General features: G+C 38.1%; 1 protein-coding gene across 15 annotated transcripts in view; it reads left to right on the top strand.

Annotated features, from left to right (window-relative positions):
* Positions 1-24,569, top strand: part of EPB41L2 (erythrocyte membrane protein band 4.1 like 2) — a 196,034-nt gene that overhangs the window by 50,954 nt on the left and 120,511 nt on the right. The window contains exon 2 of one of the 15 annotated variants that reach the window (XM_032484910.1): positions 605-715. The exons of 12 other annotated variants lie outside the window; for them this stretch is intronic. The gene's annotated coding sequence lies outside the window, so the exon portion shown is untranslated. Of the gene's footprint in view, positions 1-604; positions 722-23,149; positions 23,289-24,569 lie in introns of those variants that run through there. 2 more of the 15 variants (XM_032484909.1, XM_014555861.2) reach the window with 2 other exon arrangements.

Genomic DNA, 24,569 nt, shown 5'->3' with positions numbered 1-24,569 from the left:
AAGATGTTGCTTTTGATCAACTACTTTTTTCCTGTCTCTCTCTGAGCTGCTTGCCTTAGAATAGGCATGGAGCCCTCCTCATCTGTCAACTTGTTCAGTGGGGAGAAGTGTCAAGACATAGAAGATAAGATGCCAAAGGAGACCAATCCCAGGAACTCGCTGCGCAGGACAGCAGCCACACCACGTTAGGGACCAAATACATTTGTGTGATGTATGCGCATGTGTGTGTATGTTCTTTTCCGGTAACAAAGAAGTGGATAGTTGCAACGTACTTGTGCAAAGTCTTGTGTTACTAGGGTGAGATCTTACTCCTCTTGAGAAGCCTTTTTTTATTCTTTGTATATAATTAATAATGGATCTATGTACTCTCCAGGCTGTTTGGCATTATTTTCCACCTGTTTGTTTCAGCAAAAAGTAAAAATAATTTTGGAATTAATTTTCTGATTGGAAAAGGAACATGAGCTCTTAAAGATATTTATGTTTTCCCTTGCGTTCTAGTAATCAGACGCATTATTTCCTGACCCGGAGCTGGGCCATCTCTGACATAAGCGTTAGGAACTGAATTGTGTCAGCACTGCTGCTTAAGGCGTTTATCTTAATCCAGGCGTCCTTGGAGTGTGCGGTGCCAAAAGCAAGGTGGTAGCAGTGATCATAGACATGGGCTGCAGGTGTGAGTTCTGAGGAGCCCGGTGATTACCCAGTGAATCCATTACCGGTAACTGTGAGTTGATTGTTTTCTTTGGATGCTGTTTTGACCACATGAGGGGTAGTGGTATTTAAGTTATTTACAATGTCATTCTCCTAGAACAGAATGATATCCATGAATTCTGTCTCACAGGGTGCTGTTATGCAGCAAAAGTAAGCAGAGGGTGAGGAACCAGCTGTAGAGCTGGTTGAGATATGGTCCAGATTTTGGTATTTGAGTTGGCCAGTTTTCCTGGAAGATAAGCTTATATTGTGTTTATATAGATATTTCCTAAAAGTTCTGTGTAACTGTGACACAATTGTTTGAGTGTTCCAAGAGAATAAAATAGTGAATTTCTTGTCTTATGGCCTCGGTTCTGACAGTTACAGCTGCTGCTTTCCTGCACAGGTGCCCCTTCACTTTTCTAGCCATCCTTGGCCCTGCTTTCTGCCATTTCTGTGCCACCTTGAGGGGTGCAAGGAAGAAGATCCTTCTTACTGTCGGCAGATAAATGCTTTGTGTGGAGAAGAGATTACAGCAAAGCCTGTAGTTTAAAAAGGGAAAAGGCAGCCACTAGTCTACACTTTCATAGTGTTTTTCACACCTGTAGGGAATTGGAGGCTCAGCAGCATGAGGTGCATCAGGAAAAGAAGAACCAAGAGGAAAGTGTGTTTGGAAAAATGAGCTCCACTTGAGAAAACGCTGAGGGGCAGATTCATTGAGAAACAGGAGCTCATCACCCGGTTGATGTAACAAGTTAATGCAAATGAGAAATACCTGGCCAGGAGGTTAGGTTTCTGCCTTTTCTCAGGATATTCTTTAAAAAGAGATCCCTCAGTCACTGAGCTTGGTTTAAAATGTCTTAGATTCTCTAGTGTCTGTGATATAAAGGAGTGGCTTTCTTATTTTTCTAGGCCCCTCCCAGATCTAAAATTATATGAGTCAGGAGGACTGTATATTCCAAAATATGTTACTGTAGGATTTATTTCAGAGCCATTTCTAGATTCTTCTTGCTTTTCTTAGAATTTATTACTTATTTTTTTTGAAGATAATGACTCTTTAGATGAGTCTTAACCCATGAGAACCAGTCACACAGGTGAAGATAGTAAGTCCCACCATCATCATGTGACTCTTAAAAGATGAGCTTTCTCATTACAAGTGTGCCAAAACAGTAACTGTTCCACTGGAGTGCTGTTTAATGTTAGATTTGCTTTATTGAATCATTAAGGTAATTATCTTGGATAGTAGAAAAATAAGATGACAATGCCTAGAATTCTTTAAAAAATTGGTATGCTGAGTCTCTTTTCTTAAAAGTCTTTTCTTATAACCTCATTTGTTTCTGCCTAATACATTAAGGATAACTTTGTGCAAAGTGGTGTGTGTTTTGCCCTGGAGGTTACAGAGTTGAGTAAGACAGACTTCACTCAGTATGGTGGGTGAGATGTAGACATAGGGGACAGTACTGTAGCAAAGTACTAGGAGGGAGGAGGTGGGGTGAAGGGAGTACTCTGGGCATCTGGAGGAGGGAAGGTTGGCAGGGCAGTCTTTGGCAAGGTCAAAGCGTGGTAGCTGGTTTTGCTCGATGCTGATGACGAGAATGCTTCTTAGTTTGCCCACTTTTGAGAAGAGGCTGGTGGAGTGAGCCTGGAGACTCGTGGCTTTTTCCCCCTGAGCAGTAGAAATCATAATGCTTAGCAATGAGCAGAAAGGCTAGTTAGACAAGAGGGTCTGCCAGGGGCTGGAGGACTCTGCATTTCAAGTAGAAGAATTTGGGTTTTCTGTCTACAGTTACTGAGATTCTCCAGACAGGTGAATGATGTAATCAGAACCGGGGTTTAAGAAGGTTAGGTGGCTAGAGATTCAAAATAGGGCTAACAAATTTATGACAAACTATTAATTGTGAGAAAAATTTACTTGCTGATAACTTGTTTACTAGTTTTACTTACTTTAATCATAGTCTCCTGTTTGTAATTATAACTGTGTTTTTTTTTTTTTTTTTTACCTCCACAATACAAAAGTCATCAAATTATTTTTTAGGGTACTATCCACTGAAGATAATCAAGTACATACGCTTCAGATAAAAGTGAGGAACAGTCAGTTTAAGGTCTTGATTATGATCTTTCTCCACCCAATATATTCAGATTGTTTACTTTATTTTGTAATTAATTCTGGCTTTTTAGCGTTCTCTCACTGTTGTTTTTTTTTTTTTTTCCTAAAGGCATTTCTTAAGCCCTTCTCTTAACAGTGCTTTGAAGATATTGCCTGATTGAGTGGGTATATCCTGATTGCCCCTCCACCTCCAATTGATTAAGCGTTTAGTTCCATTTTAGTATGCTATTTTAGGTAACTTCTTGTCCCATTTTTGACAATAATTTGTCTTTAATCCTTGTGAATATTATTTGATGTTGCTAGCCTTGAAATTCAAAATAAAAGTTATCTTGGAAAGAAAGTGAAAGTCTCATAGCCTGTAAGTGAGATAGTTGAAATTGAAACTCGAATCTGCCTGATACTGAGTCATTTTATATCTGTATGTCTCAGTTTCCTTATCTGTAAAGTGGAGGCACTGATATTACATTTCTAACAGAAGGGCCATGAGAAATTAAGTACTGTGATACATGTGCTGGCATAGCTTGTTGATAAGCCATCTTTTAAACAACATGAATTATAGACACAGTGTTTATGAATCTAAAACGCTTAGTTGATTCCACCGACAAGTCATTTTATCTTTTGAATTTTTAAATTATTTTTCTTTTCATGTTTAATATTTGAAATTACCCAATTTTTAAAACCTTAAGCACTCTTATGTGATCTGTAATGAGTGAAACTTGTTTTCTCAATAGTTTCTTTTAATTCTTCCCCACAGACTGTCATTCTACACGTTCAGCTCTGTTTTGTGTTAATTTTTACTGCGTTTCCCCCCTGAAATGCAATAGTCCTGTAGTGTCCTCATGGAAACATTGTTCTCTTTGTTTGGGCCAAAGAAGTGCCTTTGTCATTCCTTGGAGACATTCTGCAGATGCCATTTTGCAGTTCTGAAAAATATGTTGCTGTCCTCCTTGTGCTGTGTTAAATTGTGTGTGTGGATGGCGTGGTATTTTAATGAAGTTGTAGTGAGAACTTGACAGTGATACTGTCATATGATGATGAAACAAAGGATGGCTCTTTCTTTATTGAATGTAGATATATGTTCCCCATCTCTCCATGGGCGCTGTGTGGTCTGAAAGTAGATCCCTCCTGAACCCAGATGTTTGATGCTTTTTGACTAACTTCATAGGAAACTGTTTTTTTTTAAAAAAAAAACTTCTAACTTGTACTGCTTTTCAAAGATCTCTTAATTTGCATGTTCTTAATAGCATTTTAAGTGGCAAGCATACACTCTCATTTCCTAAGTGACTTTAATCCTTATATTAAGCAGTGGGGACAAAAATCTTTTGGGAAATTGCCCTGATAAAATCCAGGAAATTCCTTTCATTCTTTTAAATCCAGTTAAAATCTGACTTTAAAAAAAGGCCTCTGATGTAACAGTGTCTGAAGGCATGTGCTTCTCAGAGTCCAGTAATTTTTCGCAGATAGTGAAAATTTCAAAGAGGAATAGTATGAATGTACCTCTGTGTTTTAGGTAAATCTATACCACATGGTGTAGTACCAGTTTATTAGAACTTTGCTGGGACTTCATCATCTTGCTTTGTACTGCCTTTAAAACTGCTAAAGCAGGAGTATAGGAATAAAGGAGAAAACTTAATCTTTTTTGTTTTAATGGACTTTATTAAAATTTTTCTTAATTGCAGTAATATATATTCAGCAAAGAAAACTTGGTAATATAGAAAAATGTAAATAAAGCAGGGTGCTGCATTGCCCACGGAACAACCACTGTTACCATTTTGACTCAGCATTTCTAGTCTTTTCTCTTGAATTTACACATGAGGTAAAACAACAGCATTGTCCTTTTAGACCGGCTTATTGTCCCTTGGCAAAATATAGTGAATGTATGTCTGTAAATTCTTAAGATAGTAGTACTTAATTTTGGAATCCTTACTCCATAGGGAATTCATTCATTAGATGGACTCATTTGAAAGTTGTCAATTAAAAGAAAGTAAGATACATGTGTCAGAAAAGGATAGGCTAATCATTTTTGATGTTTTTTTTGGGATCATAAAAGCATAACAAGTCTATATTAGAACTGTTAAGAAGCCTTTGAAACAATAAAGATCTGATCATATAAGCAAGCCACGGCTCATCCCGGACAGCTGATTTCCAACAAGAGCTGATTCTGCGGTGGCCCGACTCCTGTCATCTGTGGCAGAGAGACACAGGATTACAGTGTTTGTATATGTCTAGCCATCAGCTGGGCTTGTTTTATACAGTGATACCAAGCTCTGTGTCATGCCATTCCATCTGTTTCTTTTAAAGATAAATATACAGTTGGTACATGACAGATCCTGTTACAATAACATGGCAGAAATAAACTTTCTTTATACAGATATTCCCTATATAATTAGGGGTTGATGTGGGAGGAAACCCTCCCCATGGGATGGGTGGATATTCAGACCAGCCCTTCTCCAGAAGAGTAAAAGCACCTCACACCCCGTTCTTATTACTCTGGGATCCAGTAGGAAGAATATGTACTCTCAATATAAAGATAATAAGACAGCAGACATGAATTTCCTTATCCTGTGACTGTGCTATTTTGTTGGTTCAGTCCACATTTGTTGAATTTAGTTGTTCTGGCATGGTTATCATGGACTTACAGAAGATAATGGGAGGAGATAAGAGATTAAGGAGGAGGATATGAGATACCCGAATGACGGCTGAACCCAAACCACTTGACTAGAACCAGGCAAAATCATTAGACTGGCTGACTATGATGGGAGGAAAAGATCAGGGAGAAGGTGCCAAAGGGGGACGTTAGGTGTGGACGCTAAGTTGATTGTTAGGAGTGCTACGTTTCACCCTTTTGGTCTGATATATATGTATGCACACACACATTTAATTATGATGTATAAATGTGTGTATACCCTTTTAGTTGAGTTGTCACAGATACAGCTGCAGGTACAGTCCTTCCCTTCCCTAGAGCAGACCATATAAAGTCCTGTTGATCTACTGCAATTTAGAGGTATTGTCTTGTCCCATAGAAGGTGGTTGGTGTACCTGTGATGTTCATTCCTCTGGTTTCGTTTCCATCCAGCTCAGATGTCAGTGATCAGCCCCACTGTTCAGGCTCCCCCAGGACAGTGCTCCTGCCCTGCCCTGCCCTGCCCTGTCGCATAGCTGTAAATCACACTCTGCAGGTCATCAGTTGTGTGGGTCATAGGCTGGCTGATTAGGTAAGTAAGAGCAGTGCTTGCTCTGAGCATAGCTTGTCCTTGAAGTGTGATTCCTGGTCAGATCTTACTGCCCCTCTTCTTTCTGTCCACTGGGAGGATTGCCTTCACCTGACATATATACACCTCGGGCTGTCTTGGACTCTTAGCTCATTTTAGTCCGACTTTGTCATTCTTGGCATCCTGCTTACTCTACCAGTGGGCATTGCTGGAATGGTAGAGACTCTTTGTTGAGTTGATTTGCCATCTACCAGCCTTACGTTTCATAGCTTTGCGATTTGTGAGACAGTGTGTGTACCATAAACTCCCAAATAACTTGATTGGGCTCCTCCTCACCCCACTGTGTCCAGTGGTTTAAAAATCAGTCACAGAGCTGTTGTGAAGTTTGGTCATAAACTGGTTTTTTTAACATTATACCTGGAAGCTTGGGTTGAATCTTTTTTTCTACCAAGTGTAGAAACAGTCTAGACAGAGGAGAGCCGGCATTAAAGAGGACAAAGAAGCATGGAGATTCATGGGGTGTTGGGGAGGCTGATACGCCTGGATTCAGGGTGTGAGAGGGCATGGGAGGAAGACGAGCTGCACATCCAGACTGGAGCCAGTCAGCACTGAACCAGGACCTTACACTAAGGAGTGTGGTCTCTGTACTCCCTGCATAGTCACTGGGAGCCTTTCAGAAATTGTTGTTATTATTATCATTTATTTTTTTAGGGAAGAGACATAATTACAAGTACCTCTGTTATAGGAACACAGACTTCCACACTAGTCTTATTTTCTAGGTTTTATGGAGAATGACCTGATTTCCCTGGGTAAATGGGCTGGTGATTTTTCCCCTCAGTTAGAGGAGTCTGCCCAAGGAAGCCGCCTTCTGTATTTCTTTTATTTATGGCTTCTAGGTGGTATTTTCAGCTCCAGTAGCACTTTTGTATTTCTCTCTGTGCAGTAAAATCTGGTGCTATGAATTTTCCTTTTTGGGTGGTATTTATTATAAAGGTGTCTAAGATCAAATATTTATTTAACTTAATTTTAATAGTAAATCTCATTAGCAATTATACAGGGTGCTTACTACAGAATAATAATCTGAAGCTTGGCAAGACTGATTTAAGGACGCATCGTTGGCTTTTGCTGCTCTTTATTATGAGACAAATTTGTGCCCAGTCTTACTGTGTGCCATCCTGGGCATTCAAAGATGAGTAAGAAGACTGAGCTGCTGATAAATTCATAGTAAACTAATACTAAGAATTCAGAAATGGTAATTTCAGCAGCAGAAATACATATGAGTATAGGACAACATAGTGAACCTGGATGAAGACAAAGAGATCAGGAGTGACACCTGACTTGATTTTTTTCTGTTACTGGGATTTGCTGAATGCGGCTTAATCCATCCATCTGTTTATTCATTCATCATATGTCCCTTTGGCTACCTTGTTATATGCCAAGTACTGTATTGGGCTGTGGGTGATATGGATGTAAGATTGCTGTCTTTGTCCCTAGGAATCTGATTCTTCACAGGGAGAGACAGCCAGTCAGTAGCAAAGAGAGACATTCTGGGGACTGGGAATTGCCTCATGAAACTGTGGCTAAGTAAAAATTTTAAAATGATTTTGCTCAATATTTAATAGAATCTTACCCCGTGTATCTGGTATGTGAGAGGGAGAATCCTTCTGTAAATTACCTTCTTAATAGTTGTTTAAGAACTATTTGTGGAATGAATGAATGTATCTTTTGTGTAAGAATAGGTTATTACAAATTGGTATTAATTCAGAAGATCATTTGCATTATTTGCTGCTGACTGTCCCTTCATGGACTGGATACTCCCCCCGCTCCCCCTACCAATTGAAATTTCCAGGAAGTATCACTGTCCTAGGCTTTCTGTCCAAGCACTTTTCTGAAGCCAATGGGTGGGTGTCTGTTTAGATCCAAGAGAAACAAATTATAACCATGGATGTGAACTTTTCACAGTCTTCTCAAAATAAAAGCTTGAAACAGGTTTTTTTTTTTTTTTTTGCTCTTCTCTTACAAATACTAAATACCCTTTTCTAAAGAGAGAAAGATAACAGGTTAAGCATATTGAATCTTCATATTGTTCCCACCTTCCCTAGGGATTGTAATTAGCACAGCCCCTCAAAATGTTTATTAAGAATTGTTGGCCATAATTTGAAATCCTAAAATTTGGTAGAAAGAAGTATATATGTGGTAAAGTTTCAAAAACATTGGACATTGGTGTTTTAAAGAATGTAGGCATTTTGTGAGTCAAGGAACAAAAATATTATAGCATTAGATTTATGAAGGCAAGCAAAATAAAATGTGGGTACCCAAGAATAAGAGCTTTCTATTATAGGAAATATGAATTAGATACATCAAAAATCTCTTAGCTTATATTTCTTAAATATGAATGTAATTGAGAAGTGAAGGCTTTGTGAACTGTCAAGCCCCTGTAAATGCATACTTGGTGCAGCACACAGATTTCTTAAGCTACCTGGCGCCTTAAGATCACTGTCATGCTTTGTGTGGGTGTGGAAGAGGACACAGCCATGGAGGTGAGCATTACTCACCAGTAGAAAGGGAAAGTGGAAAGAAGGGTAGGAAAGGAGTACCATGGCCTTAAAATGGACATATTTTAGGTTCACAGCGTCTGGTGTTTCCAAGTCATGGACTTTAAGCCAAGATTTTATAGTTTAGGAACTAAATTTACTTGTATAATTAGGTTGTAAGCACTTTCAGGACATTTACTTACATACCCCAACGTAGTATAAGGATCACAGTTTATAATGTTATGAGTTCTTTTTCTAGGCTTTTCCCCTCAGTTTTATAGTAAGCAAAGCACCTCATTTTTGCTGTCTAGGGCCAGCTCTTTTCTTTGCCGTCACAATTCATTCTATACAAATCCCAGTTTGCTTCTCCATACGATTTCTCTTGTTCCCAGTCTTTATATTTAAAGTAGATTTTTCTTGTACGCAGTTTAGAACTAGGTCTTTTACCCACTCTGACAATTTGTCTTTTAATTGATACATTTAGACGTTATATTTAATTTAATTTTTTGTGTTGGGTACCACTTTACTCTTTGTTTTCTATTTGTCCCATTTGTTCTTTCTTTTTCTTCTTTTCCTGTCTTCCTCTGGATTGAGTATTTTTCTGTGAGTCTATTTTTTTCTCCACTACTGGCTTATTCGTTTATTCCTCTTTGTTTTGTTACCTGATGTAAATTGAATTCAATAACTTGTCTCCAAACCCTATATTCCTCCTTTGTTAACTACTTCAATAAATGGCCTTGCTGCCCAGTTTATTGCTCTGTCTTTGCTTTCTTTCTGTCTCCCTTAACTCTCATGTGTGGCTAAATTCTACCAACATTCTACCAATTGAATATTTCTTGAATTTATCCATTCATTCCACTGACACCTTCTCTACTCAGGTACTGTAACCAGCACAAAGCTGAGCTCTCTCATGGTCTAATTTTAAGTATATACTTATATACCCCAACCAAAGAAACACAGATTGCAATATTGACAAAGAATTGACAAACCGTTTATGTTTTGACTTTGGTCTCAAACCATTTATGTTTTTACTCTGGTCTCTAGAAAAACAAAAAAGTGGTTCCATTATAACAGCAAAACTTAAAAATTCTCTTCATCATTTTATGAATTTTTCTGGTTCTTCCTCATTACAGGTTAAAGACAGCCCTCAGGCTCTCTCCCTTAAACCAGTCTCCTCTCAAACAGTAAACACCCCACTGTCAGTTTCAGCTTGAGTCTCACCTGTGGTCTTTATGGAGCTATTTTCTCTGGTAACTCAACCTTTTCCACAGTAAGTCAGTCAACATGCTTTCAAAATTGAAATTAAAATGGTGAGATTCTATTTGTGGGAGCAGAGACTGTGGCTACCCATTTGTTAATATTTAATTTTTTAAACATTAATACTACAGCTATCACTTCTAGATAAGTATGTCATGTTCTGTTTGGTTGGTTTTCCTGGTTGCCCCACCCCAACCCCCCAGTTTTTTTTTTTTTTTTGGTTGATTTTTTTTTTTAATCTGTTCTTCATATTGTAGTCAGAATAGTGAAGTTTTATAGTTTTGTGCTTAAAATCCTTTCATGGCACCACTTAGCCTTTTCAGAAAAGACCGAAACTTTTTAATGCAGTTTTTAACTTATAAGGTCCTTGCTGTTGTAAATTTTACCTTACTAATTGGGTTTGCCTGCTCAGCTGTCAGGTTTTCTCTCACATCTAGACTTTTGTACGTGTTGCCAGCAATATTCTACTCTCAGGTCTCAATTTAGACATAACTTCCTTCCTTGCCAGGTAGCCTTCCTTCTCTGGTTCTTCCTTTCACTACCCCCGCCCCGTGAGATATACCTACTCTTCTTCTGAATAATTTCCCCTCCCCTCCCTGCATTGACTCTTTATTTGTCTTTCTCCCTCATCAGGTTATTATCACAGCTGTGTTCACAACCGTTTGACAGTTTATGGGCTTTCAGTAATTATTTGCTGAATGAATGAGTGATTACTAAATAATCTGATATTGGGAGTCCTGTCTTTTCTTTCTTAGCACTTAATTTAGCCCTATTGAGCTGGTTTGTAGCCAGTGTTCCTTTGGTAGATCGACTGAGACTTCCTTCTGAATATTTTCTCATTAAACATGTGTAGGTGACTTGCTTGAGGAGGTAAATTACATCTATCATGTCTGGTTGTTGAATTTGATCTTTGTTATGCAGACTTTTATTTAGTTCTAACCGCTTTGAATGCCCTGGCAGTCAAATAGTACTTTTTTTTTTTTTTTTTGAGGAAATCCTGGTTTTTAAGATGCTCTATCTCTATTATTGTATTACCAAAACTTTCAGGAATAATCACACGTTTGGAACTAAGATAAAAGATTAATAATAGTAACACATGCTTAGAGTTAAGGCCATTCTCTCTTTTCTGGGGTAACTCCCAAGTCATCATCTCTTTCCTTGATTTTTTCGAATCCCCTCCAAGAACTTAGATGTCACATCGTCACTTCAAACTCAGTGTACCTCACAGTTCCAAAATCTTGAAACAACGTCTAGTGTTCAAGGCTGGAAACCTTGGTATCGTTTTTCAGTTGTGCCTCTTCTTTATCCATTATCTGTTTTAGACAGCAATGCCTATGGAGTTTTTCCTCTGAAATTTAATATCTGTCCTTTATTCATCATTACTACTACCTCTTCCACACAAATCTGTTTTCCCCTTAGCTTTAGTGAGGTATAATTGACAAAATTGTAATATATTTAAAGTGTACAGCATGATGATTTGATATATCTAGACGTTGTGAAATGATTCCTAAAAATCAAAGGAATGTATCCATCACCTCACAAAGTTACTATTTTTTTATGATAAAAAGACCTACTCTCTCAGCAAATTTCATGTATAAAACATACTATCATTAACTGTAGTCACCATAGTATACATTAGATTCTCAGAACTTACTCATAACTGAAAGTTTGTGCCATTTGACCAGCACCTTCCCATTTCCTCCAACCTCATGAACCTTTTTATATAGCCTTCCATTTGGACTGTCCCTGCTTCTACTGTCTCTCCTTTACAGTTCAGGGTCCCCAGATTTATCTTCATCAAGCAACATGTAGTGGTCATCCTGCTTGGCTGCATTCAGACATTCAGGGAATTGGAACCCATGTACACTGCTAGTGGGAATGTTAGATAGTGCAGCCATTTTGGAAAACAATCTGCTAGATCCTCAAAAATGTTAGCATAGAGCTTCAGATGCCTTAGCAGAGAGCTATCATTTAACCTTGCTATTCGACTCCTTGGTATATTCTCAAGAGAAGTGAAGACATATGTCCACCCAAAAACTTGTACATGAATGCTCACAGCAGCATTATTCATAATAGCCCAAAAGTAGAAAACAACATCAATTAATGAATGGATAAACATAATGTGATATAGCTATAAAATGTAATGTTACTTAGGCATAGAAAGGAATGAAGTACTGATAAATGCCACAACTTGATGGACCTTGACAATACTGTGCTAAAAGAAGCCAGATAAAAAAGGCTGTTTATGATATGACTCCATTTATGTGAAGTGCTTAGAATAGTGAAATCTGTAGAGACAGAAAATAGATTATAGAATGAATTTGCATATAGCTCCTACATCTTGTGACTTTGCTGAACTCTATTAGCTTTTTTTGGGGGGGAGGGAATTCTTTAGGATTTTTAATTTATATGATCCTATAGTAAATAGAGATAGTTTACTTCTCCCTTTCCTACTTGGATGCTTTTTATTTTTCTTGCCTAATTACCCTGGCTTGAACTGTAAGTACAACGTTGAATAGAGTGATTGAGAGGTGGTGAGAGGGGTCATCTCGTCTTGTTCCTGATCTTAAGGGGAAAGCTTTCAGTTTTTAACCATTAAGTTTGATGTTAGCTGTGGGATTTTGTAGATGCCTTTTGTCATGTTGAAGAAGTTCCCTTCCAAGTTTGTTGAGTGTTTTTATCATGAAAAGATGTTGGATTTTGTCAAATGCTTTTCCTCTATTGAGATAATCATATATTTTTTTCTTCCATTAATAGGATTTATTATATTGATTGAATTCCATATGTTGAATATATGTCCTTGTATTCCTAGAATAAAATCCATTTGGTCGTGGTGTAAGATCCTTCTGACATCTTGCTGAATTTGGTTTGCCAGTATTTTGTTGAGGACTTTTGCCTCTATATTCGTTAGAGATATTGGTTGTAGTTTTCTTTTTTTTCTGACATCTTTATTTGGCTTTGGTATCAGGCATCATAGAATGAGGTACAGTGTTTGGGGTTTCTTTTTGGGTTGATGAAATGTTCTAAAATTATTGTGAAGGTTACATAACCGACTATCCTAAAAAACATGATTGTATGCTTAAAGTGGGTAACCTCTGTGGTATTTCAATAAAACTATTACTCCTCCCCGCCAAAACAAACAAACAAACAAGCAATACCCAAAACAAAACTTTAGGCAAGGTAACCTATCTATTTTCAGCCCAGAGTCCTTATCCTGGCCTTCAAAGCCCTCAACAGTTTTTCCAGGATCATAATTCAGCATTACCTCTGACTCATATTTGTATGTGATTGATCTAGTGATAGTGGTCCACCCACTGCCCAACTCACTGCCTTTCTACTTCCCCAGGTCTCTAAAACATCGTGTGTGTCTTGCTGCTTCGCCCTGCCCAAGGACTGTTCCTGCCTTTCTTGATTGTCCCTGTCCCTCTTTCCCACTGGCAGTCTAGAGACTGCCGTAGAATTCTGTTCAAATTTCTTCTATTTACCATTCTAGCCTGCAGTGATCTTAGTTCCAAACCTCTGCATCAGATGATGTTATCTCACTTGAAAAAAATTTATGTGTGATCTGGAATGTGTGAGTTTCCTTAAGGGAAGAGTGGGACGGAATACTTGAAATCAGAACTATTTTGGGAAATCTGATATATGTATTTGTAGTGCCACAGGCATAGACTTCATGCATTTACAGTTAACTCACAAGTTTATCGGGATGGCTTTTCATTTGCATTTCTCTGGTCTTCCCAAATGGTTCTCAGTGCTTCGCAGAAAAGCATGATGTGATATACTTAGCCATTAACATTATGTGCCAGGTAAGTGTCTCTTGATATGTATGTATGTATTTGGAAGATAAAAGAGCCAAGATTTTCACTGTGCCTTAGTGTTTTCCATATGTATTTCTCAAAAAAAAATTTTTTTTGAGAAAATTTATTGTATCAGAGTAGAAACAGTTGAGTAAAGTCCTAAAGTATGGAAGTCCATGTGCCAGTAAGTGCGAGCCATAAGTACATGAGACTGTGTAAAACCTGCATTTTGCTGTTTGGTGAAGTATAGCTGGGAATTTGCATAAGCATCGTGTAATGTAAAGAATGTGTTTCAAATGAAATAGAATTGGATTCAGACCTCAGGCAGCTGCCTCCTACATAGTTGTTAGAAGTTGAAACCAGGATCTGAGTTCAGGTTTGTCTAACTCCAGGACTGATGATTAACCACTTAAGTATTTTGCATTATATGCTTTTTAAGGGAAGTTATTTCATTTATCTGAACCTCATTTTATTCACGTATAAACTGAACTTGCGGATACTTACTGTGCAGAGATATTTTGAGGCATAAATAAGGGTGTTCGTAAAGATTTCAGCAGAGCGCTTACTCACAAAATAGGCAGGCCTATGACTCCTAGTAAAATATTTTGTTTACATCAAAGCAACTCCAACAAAAGATTTTGAAAGAATATTTGAAACTTAGCAGAGAAATTTGCTTATCTCTTGGCTTTAGAATATTAAATTCTTTGCTTTACATTTTGGCACAGTTTTCAGTATTCTGTTTCTCTAGAACTTGGATAATTTCCCAAGTAAGTCATTTGTAAGTAATTTCTTTTACTCTTGTCTTTTTGTTGTTGTTGTTCAGAATGAGTTGTTGTCAGAGAAGTACCAAAATTATACCTTTTCTGTCATTAACTTACTTTTTGGAGAATTTTAGAATATCTGACACTTGTGTTTAAATGGAACTGTTATACATGTAAGCCTTAGGTTTTGAAGTTTTTGGAATGAAGTTTAGGAAGGCTGATTTTTTTGTTGCTGTTGGAAGCATAGTAAGAATGAACTAGAGAAGCGGTTATTGGTTTTCATCTTGGGTGCGGAAGTATTTGTAGAAGAGGACTTTGTTGACGTTGCTGTAGAAATGTAGAGAAAACTCCAGCTTGGAAGGCATCACAAATCCAGTATTGATTTGGCTACTTGAATTGTTTTTCTTATGTTGGAGTTATACCTAATTGATTTCAGAATGTCTTTGGCTTTTTTTATTCTTAGCTGTTACAAATACCCAGATACCGTAAGTTCAAATCGGTATTGAGAATACTGATGTGAATCATCTAAATTTTTTTGGTCACTGCTACTCCGTAGAGGTTTGGGGAAAATTTTTCTGTTACAGCAGATCCAAATTTCCTGTTTGTGATAGTGACGGATTATAATGTAAAAACTGCGTATAGCCACATTACAGGATAGTTTTGGTTCAGTTGGGGATTTTTCTTAATGAAAACCATATATAGATACTTTTTTCAAGTCTTATTTCTATTCTCTTTTACAAATTTATCAGGAAGTTATACTGGCCGTGCTGTCTATTTTTAGCGTTTTAGTAAAGTTACAGTTGGGATCAGGAGAAAGTGATTTCACTAAGCTGTTTGTAGGGGAAAATAGCGCTGCTTCTGGCTTTTACAGACTCTCCCGCTCAAAGGAAGGACTGCTGTTGAGTCAGTTACAACTTCAGTGGAAGATGTCTTGCAGCTGTGCCTTTTTGGTTTTGTTCCAGAGATAGTATTTGTGTGCACTGTCAGACTGTCTTAAAGGCCCACCCTGGAAAGGATTCAACCCTGTAAAAGGAGTTTTGTTTTATAACCTTTCACATATTCTTATGGGGTTCTGGTGGTGACCGTGGTCTTTATTGTCTTGTCTTTTAAACTGGCATTTTATTGAGACACAGGCTTCACAGTTTGAGAATAGGAATTACAGTTACAGTTTCTGTATCTTGTAAAGAACATTTAGCCAAATCCTTGGCACACGCTATAATTAAAACAAAACAAAATACCCCTCTCCAGACCTTGCGAATTCAGTGACATTTTTTAGCTTCTTTTCTGCCTCTGTACTGATAGGAAGATGGCACTCGTTTGATTATATTCTTGGTAATTTAATAGATAATGATTTACAAATCAGTTAACGTATTAGGAAATTATGTGGGGAATCCCAAAGTTTGAAAAGTTTAAAACACCAGGAACTTCTCATGTTGAAAATTGTTCAGTTTGACCTGTTTTGAGTCTTATGTTGATGTGAATGCTAAGAGAATTATCATTGAATATATTCTAGGATATTGATTATATTTTCTTCAAAATTTTCTCATCACCTCAGTTTTTTTCCCCCTCCTTTAAATGCTCCAAAGTTATCAAAAGCTATTTGGGATGGAGAACTGGGCTGCAGGTGCACCCCTGTCTTTCTAGCATCCTTAAACTCTGTCCTCCCCTAGCCAATGTCTTCTTCCAGTTACCTTCTCTTTGGTCTCTGGGTTAGAGGTGTCTCTCCTGCTGTACAAGAGTCAACTCATCTCTTGTGGTTTTGATCCTTTTTCTTCTCTCTCTTCTGAACTACGTGACATTCATTTTCCTATTTCTCCTCTGTGTCTTGAACCTCTCCTACTTTATCTTTCCCACCAAAAGCCTACAGCAAACAAAAGAACCCAAACATCTGTGTATAAATGTCTCTTGCAACCTGTACTTCTTGTAGTTATTAACATCCCTTTTCTCCAGCCTCTTGTTCTTTGCTGCTTCAGAGATTAGCTTACTCTTTTCTCTTACCTTCCTCTCTTCAACGTTTTTTCTTTAGCCAGTTGGCTTTTTCTGCCACTATCCACTGAACTTGCTCTTTGAGGTTATCAGCAGTCTTTTCACGACACTTGAGAAACCTTATTTGGTACCTGAAGCTATCTGCCCTTGGCCCTGTTGTCCACTCCTTCCAGCTCAGCTCTTCTCTCTTGGCAATACTTGCTTGGTTTGCTGTCTTTATCTTATGCTGGTCCTTCCCAGCCTCCTGTATAGGTTGCTTGCTCCCTGCCTGGGGATTTAATGTGAACATTGTCTTTACTCTGTCTTGCCTGGGTTTTGTCTCTTCCATGGCTCCAAATAACATTGATTGACCAAAGTAGTTCCAAATCTTAGCATGGAAACCCAAACTCTGTTGTTCAGGCACCTATCTCCAACCATCTGATTTACCACTTGGATGTCACTTTAGTCCAAATTTCCTTTTGGAAATCCTTCCCTAGGTTAGTGTCACCACTGCCTGACCTTGGACTGCCAGGACCCTGGGAAGTTTGTTCTCCCTGACTCCCACAATCCAATTTTTTATCGAGTCCTGTCCATTTTAACTACTAAATATTTGTTGACTTCCTCTCTTCATTTGCATCTTTGTTGCCTCTGTCTTAGTTTAGATGCTGTCTCTTGGATCACTGGAGCATCTTCTTAACAAGTTTCCTTTTACTGTGTCACTTGTTCTCACATGACCACCAAAGTCATCCTCCGGCAATGCAAAATTAATCTTGCTTTTCATTGCTTCCTGGATAGAGTTAAGACATCCGAGCTTAGCATGTGGATCACTCATTCTTTGGCTGTTGCCTCCTTTGTCCCATTTCCTCAACTCCCTACCCTGTTCCCGGCAGATGAGGTATGGACTTAACCATTCTCCACAGTGTGTTTATCTTTCATGATTCTGGGCCCTTCACTTACTGTTCCCACGGTGAGGAGTGTACTTTTACCCACTCACAGTCGGCCCAGTAAGCTCCCCCTTATCCTTCAAGGCCAGCTCAGATGTCACCTCGGGAAGCATTCTTCCCTCATCAAGTCAGTTACTGTTGAAATGTTTATGCCTATATTTTAGCTTTTATTCTCTTTGTAGTGTAGTTGTTTATTTAAATACTCTTGCACTCCTGGAGCTGAGTTTTACACAAGTGTGTATGAGCTGTCAGTCTGCAAAGAGCAGTTCCTTATTGGCTATTGAATAAACAGATCTTGGCAAAACCTAGAAGTACAGAATTAAAATCAAGATCTCGTGGGCACAGGTAATGGTGAGTACTCTAGCTTGGTGTTGGGTATTCTTTGTTTTGGATGGGTAGGGCTGTGGATTGAGAATATATTAGCACTTGTGCTTAGGGTTTTGTTTCATAATTCAAGTTTGGAGGGGTAGGTTTTAAAGGTGAAGCTATGGAAAGAAATGAGTGGAGCTATAGTTTCAAATTATGGACCTAATAAAAATGTGCTGGGTTGGAGGTACACTGGGTTCTCAAACAAGTGCCCAGCCATGGAGATGGCACATATCAGGCTGAAGGAAGACTCTGATGCAGGTGACATGGGGAGAGGACCCCCATATGGGGTGGTACCTCCCTCGGGTGTGATGTGTAACTCCACTGCTCGTTACATACACCTTAACATTTTCCCCTTGCCCTGTAGAAGAGTGCTCAGCTGTGTACAACATCCTTTTTGATAAGAGCCTTGGATTGACACGTTTGCTATTTGCTGTTCTGTGTGGTTCTAGAAGGGAGTTTTGGAAATAGTAGTGGCCATTTTAAAGGAAAAGAAAGAAAACGAAGTTATGAAGGGTAGATTAGGGTGGGGAAACAGTGTTCCTTTCACAAGTTGAAGAAAAAAGTGAGTAAATGGTAGAAGATTACTATATGTTAATGTTTGGTTTTTAAAAATAAATGTAATGATACATGCAGCCATTTTGAGATAGCCTAGATGAATTTTTCAATGCTTGAAATTCTGTGTTTGATAGTAATTTGCATTCATTTAGCATTTTGCACTTTAACAGGCAGCTGTCATGGTGATTCTCCTGTGATGCTCATAAGAATCCCGGTACATGGCAGTTTATCTGCTGGTACCTTCATTTTACAGACTTAACTAAGTGACAACATGGGGAGACATCTGGACTGTGTATGAATTTAATGTTATTTCAGATTGGGGAGAGTGGATCATTTCTTGGCAGTGACCTCTTAATTTTGGAAGCATAATTTTTGGGGGAGTGGGAAGGTGTCGAGTTTTTCTTGGGTCCAGAGGCAGAGCTGGGGAGCATCTGAGGTCTGCTGGATGCCTAGCATCAGGGCTCTTTGTTTCTTCTGGCCCTGGGCCAGCCATAAAAAGGGTCTCTATTCCGGTTGCCTCCTCAGCAGTGTCTCTCCCCTTCCTCTCACACCCAGGCAGGGCAGTCTGCCATGGGGAGAGGCAGTGGAGTTACTTGTCAGAATTTGACATGCAGCCTGGGGCCTGCTACTGACTCTCTGTGTCACCTGGACAAGTAACCTAACTTCTGGGTTTCAGGTTCCCCATCTGTGAAAGGCAAGGACTAGAGGTATATAAATGCTGAGATCCTTCATAGTCCTATATATCTTTGTTCTGTGAGAACATACATAGGTGTCATATGTAGATGTCGCACAGGTGCTAGCAAGATCTTGATTTCTGCTTTTCACCTGATGGGCTTTGCGATAAGGACTCTTAGTTTTTAAGGCAAGGAGAGGTTGTTACCATGTTACTAGTAGTACCATTTGTTCATCAAAAATGAGAGAGGAATGAGCCTAAACATTGTCAGCCTATAATGCCTTCCTTGTCCTCCCCAAGGGACTTGTCCACTTTGCTGTGTCCTTCCTGTACCTCTGTTACAGCCCTTATCACATGTGGTGTAATTATTTGTTTATGTATCTGTCTTCCCTGCTAGACGGTGAAGTCCCTGAGGACTGGTGTGGGGAAGAACTTTCCACTCCTAAGGGCTTAGACAGTGTCTGGGGCAAAGGAGGAACTTAGCAAATGTTGCTTAGATGTAAATGGAATGGAAATCCTACATTTTAAAGTAAATGTTGGATTACTGTACTGATTTGAATGTGTAATTCTAATAGTGATGATTTTGACTTTTGAAGTTAAAAAAAAAGGATTTGTTACTGCTTTGTCCTAAGGCTTTTTAGATGGCTTCAAAACATTAACTTTTTGTTTAGAGATTCCCAGCCATTACCCCTTTATTCTTTTTCTGCCCTCCTCTACCTGTTCCTAATCTCTCTCCAAATCCCCTGTAAAAATCTGGGGTCATACAGAGTTTTTCTTTCCCAGAGTCTCATAAATTTGTAGTACTTTCTAATGTTACGGTTTTAGAGGTGTGGTAGGAAAAAAAAACTTTGTGAATGACTCATGTGTAGTTGTGCAGATTATTCTGGGTTTAGAGCCTGAGAGAAGTTAAACTGTGATGGTGTGTGGTCATAAGATAACTTAGGCATAGAAGCCATGAAACTAGTGTAGCGGTTTTTTTGTTTTGTTTTTTGTTTGGTTTGGTTTTTTTTTTCTTCTTCTCATTTTGCTGACACGAGTTAGCAATGATCCTACAAAATGTGGGCTGTTAGAAAAATTTAATGGACCAATTGAAGTTCATCCAGATTGAGTCAGAAAACTCTTCTCCATGTTTGTTCAGGAAAGATAGTCTTGCCTGATAATTGGTATATAAGAAGGTTGAATTCTCTGTAAAATCAATGGAATCAAAAACAGGGTTTTTTTTTTTTTTTTGGAGTACTTTTTAGGTTATTTTAGAGTTATGCCAGAAAATTGTGTTTGCTTTTTTCCTAGTTTAACAGAGGATGATTGCTTCTCATTTGGAGGCTAGATGCAGAAAGGTGGGAAAACTGAAAGGAACTAGCTTCCTGATTGTCTTTCTGCAACACTGAGGACTTTATTTTCTGTGCAGAGTTTGTGTCCCGTACAATTTTGGAGCTACGAGTGACCCGTCAGATTATTCTATCCAACATCTTATTCAGTTCCATTCTTTTCCCCCAAGGCAGGAGGTAGGACAGTTTTAAAAAGTCAAGAAATTATGATAATGGGTTTAATTCTGTTGTATACATAAACTCACATACTCAAATATAGGAAAAATGTCCCCCACCCTAACCCCAACCAGCTCCCTTGAATATTTAAAAAATAGTATTCTGAGGATCAACTTTTAATTTCTAGTATTTATGGGGCAACAATGTCAAAACAGGGTTATTTAGGATCTTCCTAAGACAGGTGTAATAGATATAAATTCATATAAACAATTTTTAATAGTAAGACATTTGTGGATGTTTCAGCCTATGCATTTTGTGCACTTTAATGCACTTAAAATCTTACTGGAAATAATTTAAATGACACTGGACATAGTTTGTAACTTCTTTGCCAGTACCCACTGAGTAACTTTACATAAGTTATTTCACTTCTTTGGGTTTAGTTTGCTCATCTGGAAAACAGGTATTAAAACTGAGGTAATGCAGCGTTGGTGGAAAAGTGCACTGTCTTTGAAAGCAGCTGTGCTCACCACTATACCACTGATGGCACTGGTGTGGGCTTTGAAGACAGACCAAATTGGTATACATTCTGGCTCCACCACTGATTGAGTATATGAGTTTAGAAACTCATTTAAGTTCTCTGGCTTCTCTTTTTATCCACCATAGTAATGGTTTATTTATGATCCAAATCATAGAGCCACACAACTCACCTCTCTTAATTCTCTTACCCTCTGTTTGAACAGTGAGATTCTGATGTCTTATGAGCAGGATTAAAGCCAGCAGAGGAGCTTGAGCAGTAGCACTTGGTTCTATAAGTAAGAAAGTATGTGCCTTAGCTTGGGATTCTATGACAAAATACCATATACTGGGTTGCTTAAACAGTAAGTTTATTTTCTCTCGGTTCTGGAGGCTGGAAGTTCAAGATCAAAGTGCCAGCATGGTCAGTTTCTGGTGAAGACTCCCTTCTTGGCTTGTAGATGGCGGATTCGGAAGTCCTCACGTGGCGAAGTAAGAGAGAGAGCGAGAAAGGATGAGCAAACTGTCTGGTGTTCCTTCTTAGGGCACTGATTCCATCATGGCCCCACCCCTATGACCTCATCTAAATCTAATTATCTCCCAAAGATCCCATCTACAGATACTATCACATTTGGGGGGTTAGTGCTTCAGCATATGAATTTTGGGGGTTGCAGTTCAGTCTGTAGAAGAAAGGGGAGTTAAGAGGGCAGGAGGTGCAGGGGTAGTGAGAGATGCCTGTGATAGAGTGTAGAGATCTACTAACGTCAGCCTCACTGGATCCAGTGCCACATGTCAGTAATTCTGAGACTTCTGAATTCCATAGAGCAATATGTTTTAGAAAAAGGTATGGAGCCAGTATTTTCCCAAGTAAGTGTATTGAAGTAAATTTGCCACTGTATTTCAGTTTCTATTAAAAAATACATTTAACATTTAAAAAATATAGGAAGAACACCATCTGAATAAAAGATGATGCTTTGAATTGAATAAAATTGTCTCTACTAAAAAAACTCAACAAATCACCCTTTTGTGAACCAGTGCAAACCTTGTGGTGGGTGGATAGTGAAGTTTACTTCTATTATATAGAATTGAGTTTTTTTTTTTTTTTTTTAAGTTTTGTGTTCATTTTGACAGAGATTAATCTCTTCGGAGCTGCTACTGAAACGTATTTTCAATAAGTTCCTGTAGAGAGAACCTTACCTTTCTCTATCAGTTGGTACAGGTGATACCTTATTTATTTAAATATCTAAACTGTTTTCTTTGTAATTAAAAAAACTTATTTTTTCTTATTTTTTTTTTTTAAAGACTGCTGTAGGTGAGTGTGAGCATATAACACTGACCTAAGAGCTGCTTGATAGGAGAGCCGTGTGGTATGGAAGCAGGGTGAAGTTGTAAAAATGCATTCCTGGATCCAGAGTCTGCCTGTCTTGGTCCTGATTTGTTAATGTAAATATCTATACTGGAAGAAAAACCAACCAGAATTTAAATGTATAGGGTGGGGGTATTGTAGAATTAAGGACGCTTCGTTGTTTCTCAGATCTCTGGAAACGTATAGGGTGGGGGTATTGTAGAATTAAGGACGCTTCGTTGTTTCTCAGATCTCTCTGACCTGAATCTTAAACTCAGTGCATTTTCCTTTAGTGACTTTAAATTTACCTTGCTTCCATATGTATTTGTTTTCATATGACAGATGGATATAAAATTACCTTTTGCTATCCATCATTTCTCAATTTAGGATTGACAATATAATAATAAAACGGGGATTTATCAGCTTTATAACTATATAATGATACCTATAAATCTAGATTAAAATGAGCCTCCATTTGAAATACAATGGAATGAATAGCAGATTCTTTACACTTGAATGAAAATAGATATTTCATTTTTATATATTAAAAACTGGGTTATTTCATTGCATGGTGTTTTATATCAAAATGTATGTATCAATTTATAAAAAAAGATGATTAGGCTGTATGTTGTATACATATACTTTTGGTGTCTTGTTTGTAGGGTGGGTTAAAATGACAGAAGTAAAATCAAAATCAAAGGGGGCAAACTCAAAGCAATGCAAAATGATGCAAAAAATGACGAAAAGAATCCCTAGCAGTAGAATCATAAGAAATTATAATCATAGAATTAAAATTTGCTGTTAAAACCATTCTTTACCTAAAGTGTTCTTCATTTAGTGGGTCGCACAGGCAGCAGGCAGATGACTTTTTTCTTTGACCCATGTGGATTTTCTAGCTGAGGAATGAAGTAACTTGGAACAAGCTGGGCTTTTCGACTGAGCATGCCCTTCTCCGGCGGGGTCTGGCCTGGGTGGGGCCGGTCTTGCTCATTAAGCTGTTGGAAGCTGGATTTCCATTAGCTCTCCAGTCTTCTAATGACAGGGAACTGCAGACAACGGGCTCCATGTACTTTTTCAAAAGCTGCGTATGTATTTCAAGGGGGAGATTTTAAGGGCGTTTCTGTTGTAGCAGTTGGGTTTGGTGGTATATGCTTGCTTGTTTTTGCTTTTGAAGAAAGTTTGCCTCTGAGACTATTAGCATCTAGGGGACTGAACATTTGAAAAATGCTAGTGGACAGAGTAGAGTAGATGGAATCTGGGTTCGTACACTCTCTGGCAAGGGAATATGCTCAGCTATATTTGAACCAAGCCCTGTGAAAAGTACGTATATATTTTTAGACCATTTGTTTGCATTTTTCTAGGCTGAATTTTGTCAGCTTATTAACTTAATTGCCTTTTCAGGTTTGACCTATGAGAATAATGAAGCTAGTTGGTTGATTTTATATATTTGTCCTGCTGTTTCACTATACAGAAGTTAATTATTCCTAAAGCACATGAGGACTATGTAAAGTTAATAGTTTACAGTTTTTTTTTAACATTAAAGGATGATAGATCTCAATTTAATTAGCATGAAAATGAAGCATTTTATGAATTAACTCATTTGATTAAAAGAGGTTGTGTCTAGCAGAGATTTGAATTTATATTTTTTAGCATCTGCAGAGTAGTGACCATTAATAGCTCTCAAGAGTTGTATATTTTTTTGATGTTGTCAAACCCTAAGTAAATATTAGTTGAATAATAGGTATCAACATCTTCTACTGAATATTTAATCTGTTGTCACATTGAAGAAATGTGAAAATTTACCATGTTGCCCAGATTGGAACATTCAGACTTGAGAAAAATCATCTTTATGCTTTTTCTTGATATGATTTACCAGTCTAACAACCTTCCTTCAGAAAGAACCTTATTTTAATGCTACTTTCTTTTTTAAATTTATTTTTTCATTTTTATTTTTTGGAAGTGGAGGAGGTAATTTGGTTTATTTATTTATTTACTCATTTATTTTTAACAGAGGTACTGGGGATTGAACCCAGGATGTTGTGTATTCTGAGCATGCTCTCTACCACTGAGCTACACCCTCCCCCTTGATGCTACCTTCTAACAAAACGAAAAGCAGTACTATTGTGATGGCCAGGTGACCTAAGTTTCTTCTTTACTGTTGTCACTGCAGGGAATGTTCTTATACCAGTGAAGTATTACTGAATATTTTGGGGGAGGTGCATGTATACTTGTGAAGTTTTAAGTTTTCTATTTTTAGTTTCAACAAAGAATTGTCTCCTCAAATTATGGGCAACTCAGGCAAGAGAATAAATGACTGGAGGTGATACTGATGATCTGGACAGCCGTTCAGAGGACCCCCACCTCCC

This window comes from Camelus ferus, chromosome 8, assembly GCF_009834535.1.
Source record: "Camelus ferus isolate YT-003-E chromosome 8, BCGSAC_Cfer_1.0, whole genome shotgun sequence".
Classification (NCBI taxonomy): domain Eukaryota; kingdom Metazoa; phylum Chordata; class Mammalia; order Artiodactyla; family Camelidae; genus Camelus; species Camelus ferus.
The sequence above is the reverse complement of the archived record's forward strand: the minus strand, read 5'-3'. Positions and strand labels throughout refer to the sequence as shown.